General features: G+C 33.8%; 1 protein-coding gene and 1 pseudogene across 1 annotated transcript in view; one reads left to right on the top strand and one right to left on the bottom strand.

Annotated features, from left to right (window-relative positions):
• Positions 1 to 10,000, bottom strand: part of LOC137642174 (hatching enzyme 1.2-like) — a 458,262-nt pseudogene that overhangs the window by 63,097 nt on the left and 385,165 nt on the right.
• The window catches only part of LOC137642173 (hatching enzyme 1.2-like), a 55,752-nt gene continuing 47,290 nt past the window's right edge, over positions 1,539 to 10,000 (top strand). Inside the window, exon 1 of the mRNA XM_068374718.1 lies at positions 1,539 to 1,825. The gene's annotated coding sequence lies outside the window, so the exon portion shown is untranslated. The remainder of the gene's footprint in view (positions 1,826 to 10,000) is intronic.

Here is a 10,000-nt window from a genome sequence, read left to right as displayed (position 1 = left end):
GACATTTGCATTCACCTTTTTACCTGTTGCAAACACTTTTTTATCTTTTCAATAGTTTTGATAGTTTTTCTCCACTACCACTAGCTGAAGCTTCATTCTTGGACTCGTGTTAAGTAACTGTCATACTTCTCTCGCTGAATATAAAAACCGTAGTTTTACCAGCATACACAAACTGCCGTAGAATATAGTCTTGTCTCAACTGGCATCTTCATTACCTGCTCTTACTCTAGGGAGAACAATATACTTTGATGGTACGGATTCAACGTATAAAATCACAGGAAATTTCTCTTATAAATTTCACTATTCCTAAATTTTTTGATCAGCCAATTCTTCTTTTCAGTTTTCTTATCATCAGATTAATCATTTATCAGTGATGGAGCTTCCAGAAACCTAATAGCACTGGCTACACAATAACTTTCTCGTACTGCAGAGCCTCTATAACATTTTGAATGCTTCCATGCAGCTAAAATCATATCCTTTTTATGAGACTATTCTATTTTTCTATTTCTTTTTCAATTCCGGGTTACTGCAACGGCTACATCGTAAAGTCACTAATGTTGTTTGTTGACTGTCGCAGGGTCACCTGGATTCGCATACAATTTATGCTGGGTGGTTCCGTTACGCCAGTACCTGTCGTGCCCAGCTCATCAAGGTAATTGCAGTGACACATTACCTGCGCGTAAGATCGTCGCTTATTGTCTCTCTTACTGGAATTTTTGTTCTTTCTTTATGTATTGTTCACCATTTTTTAGTTTTACCTTTGGTATTTGGCTTTCAAGTTTCTTTTGGTATAAAACGCTTTTTTATCAACACAAATCTATCCCCGATTTCTTATCGTTGATAATATATTAATGGAAAAAAATCTAAGCAGAAAAGCATTAGCTTTTTTAAAGGCAAAAAAATATAATGAATAACTATGTAAATGAATTATGGGGTTTAGCAAAATATGATGAAAGGGTATTTTACGAGGTCTGTTCCCAGAAATCGATTATGGTAAATATACCCTTCATGAGAATTGTGTGGGATTTTCTTTTATCAATTTTAAAAGTACTTCATAAAATTTGATGGCCACTTTAAGAGGCAGGTTACCAAATGGTCATTAGCATTTGCAGAATTTATATTAATGGTTTCAAGTTTTTTTTTTTTTAATTATTTCATTAATGTAATAATACATGATTTCCCATATTTTTCTAAATGGCTTTCATTTTTCCAAAAGAGAAAAATTTTATTTTTATTTTTTCTTTTCTTTTTTTCAAGAGATAAGAATATGATTCGTTTTACGCAGTTTTGTTAAATCATAAGTGTATCCTTCAGTGAAAGGCAGGTCAGCATCCTTCTTTTCTTCCGTCCTTCGCATCCCCGAATGCGTAACTTCATCTCCTCCAATTAGTGCTATTGGCTCCTCTCTTGGCTCCTCCCCAGTCATTCCTCGTCCTGATCTTCCTCTCCCTCTCCTCCTACGCCTATTACTGGTCCCCTTCTCTTCTCACACGACCTTATAACTCGGCTCATGACTGTTACCTGCACCAGTCGTCAGATCGGCCGCTCGCTGTGAGCAAGTGGTGGAGCGTTATATTGCAGGAGAAACACGAGACGCAGTGAACGCCCCTTCAAAAGAAAGCTGTTACGTTCGCTAAACGAAGAAACGTTCTTTCATTGTATACTTCTCTGAAACAATTAATGAACTTTGATACGTTGTGATCTATATATTTTCTTGGAAAACAAACGCGAGTTTCTGAAATTGCTTTCTACATTATTTGGGAAAAAAGGAACATCTTTCAAAACGCGAAACTTGGTTGTCTTCTGCACGATTTTCCGGATAACTGTGAGTGAAAATTTTTCTATCTTTGATTTTATTCTGGCTTTCTGTTGCCAAGCTTAGGAAAATTTCAGGATTCTTGTGAAAGAATTCTTTCTTTACTCTCATACAATTCATGACATTTCATGTAAAAATGGATAATTTAGGTACGTTTATACTCATCACAATTCTCCTATTTGCCTAAGTCTATATATTAAATCATTGCAAGTTGGAAAAGATTATAATCTTATGGTTCAAAATCCGCAACAATACCAGTCAGTAAATATATTCTTCAGATCATATTTTCAGTGATATGTCTCTCGTTTTGTGAATAATTGATTTACCGATGCTCATGAATTTCCTATAAGTGTGTAGGACTCGATGATTGATGAGGAGGAGACAGTGACGAGGTGCAAACGTGTTTAGAATGTGTCATATTTTTGGAACACGTAACGGCAGGTTTTTGCAGATTGGTTAAATTATTCACTACTTTGGTATTTGAATAAACACTTCTTTACGGCCGTCTATATATTTCAGTCAATATAGATGCCTTTTGATACAAGTTTTTTTTATTATCTACCAAATCTGCCAGAGCTACGGCGACAACAAAAATAGCAATAATAATGATAATAATAATAATAATAATAATAATAATAAATAAATAAATAAATAAAGATAATAATAATAATCTTCCATTACCGTTCTTTTCAATAATAATAATAATAATAATAATAATAATAATAATAATAATAATCTTCCATTACCGTTCTTTTCAATAATAATAATAATAATAATAATAATAATAATAATAATAATAATGAGCATGTGTACGAACAAACACATATAAGCTAATTAGAACTGGCATTCGGCAACATTTCATCAGCCTCGACACCTAAAGACACTAACGAAACCATAGTTCAAGTGTTATGAACATAATAAATTAAAAGGAAGGTGCCACTCCCTTATTTACTCACTGGCTCCACCAGTAGCGACCAAGTGACCGTCGATTTATGTGAGGTACCTGCTAAATACATAACCTCGTTAGAACCTTTGACACTAGACTAAATGGGAGGTCTGCGCCATGTGTTCGTTACCCTCCTTTTCTGACGTCCATTTCCTTTTTTTTCCTGAGAGATTGAGGCTTTCTTTAGTCCTCCCTAAAAAAAGATGACTGGGAGCGACAAGGTTAAAGGGTCGGCTGTGAACGCAGCATCCTGATAAATTTTAAGGGAAGGGGCCATCCTTATATGTAAGGCTTTGGAGGTACTGTGGCAATGTTTATGGAGTCCTCGTTGTATGGGACCTGTTTATCTTCATTTGCTGTGCCACCAGGATTAACCACAGTTTCAAACTTAACTTTATAAGAAAATGTCTTTGTAGATTTTATGATGATGTGATTTGCCTTTCATTGTCTTAGAAATTTATATATAATCTATCATGCAATCTAACACATAAAAAAATATCACTTGACACGAAATGCGTATAAACAAAATTATAAAATTATATCACTGATTATCAATACACTCTACGGGATTATCTTCACGATTGTATAACAAAATCGACTACACGGAGGTAGTCAGTATACGGGCTGGGGAAAAATCCTCCAGTGCAAAAGACCAATATAAAAATGACGCCAAAAGAAAAGAATGGAACATTAAGATATTGACTAAAGCAGGAAACCGAAACAACTGAAATAATCTTAATTCATTAGCGAAATATAATTGTCACGGTTGCAACGTAATCTCCCACTTCAGCTATGAAAAAAGCATACACTACAAACACACTGACATATATTAGATATATTATATACAAACTGTATATATACAGAACATACACACATGCGCATATATATATACATATATATATATATATATATATATATATATATATGTATATATATATATGTATGTATGTATATACAGTATAATATATAAATATAGTTATATATATGTATATATACAGGTTATCATCCTTATATAATAAAGCAAGTGCTGGAAATACAGACAGACACACACACACACATATATATATACATATATATATATATATATATATATATATATATATATATATATATATATATATATATATACATTAACATATCGCAACTTACAAATCTTAATCAACAGACGTAATATTTCCAAGATCGGATATATGTTTTAGATTGGACTACATAAATGCCAATATTAGGTGTAAAACTACTATTTCGGTTTTTAGAATTTTATAATTTATACTTCTTTTAATTTTCCCATTTCCAAACCATATAAAAATGTATAACTCCTTATCCCATAGAATAAAACATCTACCACATCATCATCCTCCATCCTTTAATAGAAGATTACTAAAATTTAATTGAAAATCCTCTCGTATAATTTTAGATTAATATAATTTGGGCCATCGAGCGCGACACTGGGACCTCAGAGGCCACTCAGTGCCCATATACAAATAGTAAAAAGCTATCTGTGCACAATATGCGTGATTCATTATGATAACAAGGAACGAAAAACAATGAAACAGTGATGACCAGATATATAGATCAATGGGTGATTTTGCCTTAACGAGTTACGAGCCATAGTCAGGCCTGCCAACCATCCCGCAACTGCAGTAGCTGACTAATGCATTATGCTTACGGTAAGCATCGAACCCCATTTATACCTATTGTTTTTTTATGTTTGAAAACAGCTGGGGGGATATCCACGCAGTTACAGTATGAGGTAAAAATTAGGAGGTAGCGGGAAGGAAGGTTCCGTAAAAGGCTCTTGCATACAATGCACCGCTTGAGGTCTATTGATGGCACTACCCAAGGGTTTTCTCCTGACTTCTTATATCACTCCTTCCATAATGGTTAAATACATGGAAATGTTCATACGCTCTTGTCATAGACACACTTCTGCAACACACAAGACACACACACTGGTGTTTACATGCTCAGAATTGATGACAAGGCGAGATAAAGTAATTAGGCTTTTAAAGTATAAAAATGTAATGATAACAGCAAATAAAGTTAAACCTCTATCAATTAAACCTATAACTTGATGAATTGACTTTATAAGGTCACTTAGAAAAAAATTACATATATACACAAACGCACACACATTTTATATACATATATACAGTATATATATATATATATATGTATGTATATATATATATATATATATATATATATATATATACACAAACATACATATGTATATATATATACATATATACTTATATATATATATATATATACATATATATATATACACACATATATATACATACATTATGTATATATATAAAATTTCTGAAATGAGATATGTTAAAGTATTATTAATTTCAATGTCATTAAAAATCTGTGAATAATTTTCCAGCATTTCAAACCCCGAATATGAATCCATTGAGCGAGGCACGCACACAAACTCCCGAGTAAACAAGGAAGAAGAATGTCTTCACCGCCATTATCGTTATTAACATCTTGGCGAGGTCACGCAGGAGCCAACGTTGGGTGTGATCATTGCGTCTTTGATTCTAATCTACTCCTGTCTTCTTCTTTCATTTTTACATTTATATGTATTGACGTCATAACTGTACTTGGTAGTACCAAGTGTTTAGTAATACTGGCAGCAGCAGTAGTAGTAGTAGTGGTAGTAATAGTAGTACTGCAGTAAGAATGGTAGTAGTAATAATATGTAGCCGTGCCTAAATTTTTTACATGAGAGACGACAATTATTTTTCCAAGTCTTTTACCGGTCCACTTTCAAACTTCCTTTTTTGGAGATAAGTAATGGTTTTGACCTTACTCTTTCACGGTCTCTCTGAAATGTAGGAATGCAATAAGCTTAGTTTATACATTTGTCAGAATTCTTGAGATATTCGTCCATAATTGCAAGCGAATAGTTTGTGTTTGTGTACGTATTTTTAAGATTAATAGGCTGAAAAAATTATTATATAATTTTATATGCATATACCTAGAATTATAAATGAGTAAATAATGAAATGCAAATGCGTATTTTAAGCATAATCATACTTTACTATTAATATATACATTTAGTTACGTATTTAGGTATAATTACAGTAATTTTGCGTGCGTATACACTTCCTTTGAAAAATGGACAAACTCCCAAATGTTTTTCCTTGTCTCTAACTTAAAAAGAATTGACTAAACAGAGAGCAGCGTTTGGTGATCTTGTCTCTTCTTGTGAAGTGACTCTGTAGACAATGTCGTATATCCCCGTTTGACCTCTTCTGTTGCCACATCGACGAGGATTGTGGAGTTCAACGCCACTGAACGTGTTTTGGGAGCTGTATACTATAATGTTTATTTGTATCGTTCTTGGCTTGTAGTCCAATCAATTAACAGTACCGTAATTTTTTTTTCCGACTTTTTTTTATTTTTATTTTTTATTTTTTGTGTCCGGTTACTACTCGGCTTGTTTGGTTTTCATTTTCATATCTAATCGTTGTGGGGAGTATTAATTTCCCAGTATGCTTACTCGACTATTTATGGAATCCCATAACTACTATGTATTAATATCTCAAATCTGATACAACTTAAATGATTAACATTTGATATATTTAAAAAAAGAAAAATCTTCATTCTTTTAGTAGGTAAATTTACAGCTGCAGCCTTTTCTAAGAACCTTTTTTTTTCTCATCAACTTTTCATTATATGGCGACTTTTGGCCAGGATTCGACTCTGTACCATTAATATTTTTTCTCCCGGTCAAAAGCCTTTCTTTTATTAAATTATTTCACAAAAGAAAAGTTAGTTCAAGTTTAGTGACCTGTTTGTTATTCTTTTTTCTTAGTTATTTCTCCCCATAGATGTTTTAAAATTGACTTTGCTTTACCTTCGATTTCTTCCAAAGCAATGATTTTCTTGTGGCATGTTTCAACTTCCAGTAGCAGTTATCTTTTGAACTTGCCTGTGGATTACGGTTCAGCAAGTCTTAAATTTAATTTGACTTCTTTTCTTTCACCTTTTCTTCACATTAGATTATTCATAGTGACAGGTTTTTCCACTGTCACTTGCATTCACTGTCTTTCAATTATTTGTCGTGAAATATTTTTTCTTATACTTGTTACTGTATTTTCCCAACAGTAATAAGTTTTCTTTTCTCACAAGCAATATTTTCGTATTATTACTTGACTATAAGAATGTCTCTTTATTTTAGATCAATTGTATTCATTTCGTCTTTTAATAAAATCCTCTTCATCCCCTTATTACATAATGCAATTTCTTTTTTCGCAAAACTTGCGAGATGGGGTAAAAAAAAAAAAAAAAACTCGACTGTCGAGAAGCGGATAACCTGATTCTGTTCTAATAATAAACATCAAATGCAAATGAAGACTTTTTTTTCCATCACTCTAACATTGTCTCAGTATTCACCCGATTCCAAATTCACTATCAATATACTTCATTGACGGCGAGAACTATTTTTATTTGAACGTGTTTGGTGTTTTTTTTTTTTTTTTTTTTTTTTTTTTGGTCTCAGCTCTGGATGTGTCGGAACACCTGCGCTTATCTTATCCTAAACACAAAAAATACTGAAGTAGTTTTCTTGTTCTTCTCTCCCTCCCATGAATGATGTGGCGTCCCACAGGAACTGACAAGTAACATTAATAAAAGAGGCGGGGACGATTGCAAAGGGAAAGTGCGAAACAGATGAGATCTATTGCCAGGATTGGACTAGGACGAAAGGTCACTCCGCCGCACTGTGTGACCTGTTTGGAAAAGGAATTGCATCTCAGTCACCTTTTTTTCTTCATTATTAAGGCCTTCACAATTTATATATCTTATATGCTTTTTCTACTTTATGCTAGAAACGAAATGTACGTGACTATAGTAGTTTACAAGAATTATCTTGAAAGCTTTATTCTCTACTGGACTAAAATTAATTAAATTTTTTTCAATTGTGAAAGTTCAGTGCACTTTTATATCCTAAAATATCAGCTGTATAAAGCTTTAAACTTATAAACTTTAACTACCTTATGGTATTCATGAATCACTTCAATTTTTCTTCTTTTAATGAAAGTAGCTGCTTACTCTTAAATGTTGTAACTTCTGGGGGGAAAAAATTGCTAACTGTTAAAGCTACATCAATTACATTACGTATATCTGAATCAGGAGACCTAACAAATAGAAAAAAAATCCTATATTCTGCATTTCTATGAAAGTCTATCATCAATATTTCAAACTCGGTTACATAGGCTGTGACGTCTTCTGTGAATTGATCCCTCTCTCGCACTAAAAGTCTAATACTTCCCATTTCCCATTTTAGCATATCTTCGCATCTCATGCCTTTTATTCGTCCTAAAATACTGGAATTTTGCCCACATCTCACAAACCTGTCACCCTCTCGTTCAGTCGGGCAATCAAATTATCTACCATCAATTCTATCCTGTAGTGTAGACACAATTTGCAAATATTTCACTTTGTAATCTAATTTTTTTTTTTATCACATTCAATAGAAAAACAACTAAAACAAAGCCTTATTCTGTTTCACAGCTCCTAGTAAACTCTTGGCTTTATTATTTTGTGTTTATCTTGATAAATATGCGCTGTAGAATGACTGGGCTTAGATGTTGACGAATGGCCTCTAAATTTTTTGCGAGATACCCATATGAACAAATTCTGAGTACCCGAACAAAAAATAATAATTGCTGGTGATTATATAACAGACTGTATTGTTTAACTATAGAATTATAGGTAATTATGCAAAATATAAAGCTATTTGCTTAAAACATATAAATGGCATGTGAATATCACTAATCTTGTGGTACAATTTATCAACATCATTGTCAATATGCTTCAATACGTGGTACAGACCACAATGTCATTAATCTTTCAGACACCTTCCAGAGACACTTAGGTGGAAGTTGCAAACTCTTCGATCATTTACTTCATGTACGTGGGATGGTTTGGTTCTTCACCATAAACGAATAATAGATTCGAAATTTTTAATGTAGTCGGGTCATACAATAGTTTGCTGAGATCTTTGTCACAATTGTGTTAGTTCCATCTATTAAGCAACCAAGATTGCATGAAGTCTTGACAAAAAATGGTAGGAAAATTTCATCCATATTCATAGGGAGAGTTAGTTTAGAATAGTGCTTTATTTAATTCCTTGGAAGAATGAGGGGTACCACAAATTCAAACTTTATTATTGTAAGAACTCTACGCTTTATGCCTTCCCAAAACTCGGAATTGTAGCCGATTTATGTTTGTCTATTCGTTTGCTCTTGTTGAGCTTCTTTAAGACGTCCATGGCTGTGGTACAGTATTTACAGGTGCAAGTATACTTGGCAAACATTACTTCCAGCAATGACAGACTCCTGACAGGACCAAATCCAGTGTGCCATTATAGTGGGGCAGATAAGTGAAACAATCGTTCATTTGATGATACAAGCATGAAATTTGGCATAATTATTTATTTTGCATTAGATTTTGAAAAAAAAGTGCTAGCCACTTGAAATTCCAATATGGCGGCCATTTTCCAAGATGGCCGCCATATGGTCCTTTTTAAGGCAGAATATTGCAGTATTACGTGCCATTAAAGTTCTTACTCAGATACTTGATGAGTTCTCTTTGTCTGGGTTTGATGTGGGAACACCACTAATCATTCAGAGGGTCCAATATGGCAGCCATTTTACAAGATGGCCGCCAAATGACGTCATTTGCTACATATGCTAATGTCTAAGAGTCCATATTTCAAACAATACTCAACCTACTCTGGCCAAAAGTCCATTCATTGTTCATCAGTTTTTTTTCCTAGGAATTCTGGCAAGGGCAACTACAGAGTAGAGTATAGAATAGTCCATTCTTTACACACTTGCATCTTCCACCACACTCTGTCTTGCATCCACACTTTGTCAGTTCACGGCAGCTCTTGGAAATGGGTTCCAGCATTGTCCATAAAACTTCCCAGTCATCACCGTTTTTTGACCATCCCACTTGGAAGGACACTGAGGTTCTGGCTGACGATTAACACACTGCCCCCAAATATGACCTGCTTGGTAGGCTGCTAGTTTGGCATGTTCCTTCAGTACACTTTTTGTTGGTGGAATCATGTCATATGACCTCTGCTTTCGCACAAAGAGATCAAGCCTTGCCTCGTCTACAGAAGATGTTGTACTCGACCGGTCATACATAAGAACCACATATTTCTCCAGAGCATGTACATCAGACTCCTCAATCTCAGATGGCCTGAGACTAAG

Source organism: Palaemon carinicauda, chromosome 6 (genome assembly GCF_036898095.1).
Source record: "Palaemon carinicauda isolate YSFRI2023 chromosome 6, ASM3689809v2, whole genome shotgun sequence".
Lineage (NCBI taxonomy): Eukaryota > Metazoa > Arthropoda > Malacostraca > Decapoda > Palaemonidae > Palaemon > Palaemon carinicauda.
This window is presented reverse-complemented; position numbering and strand designations above follow the sequence as displayed.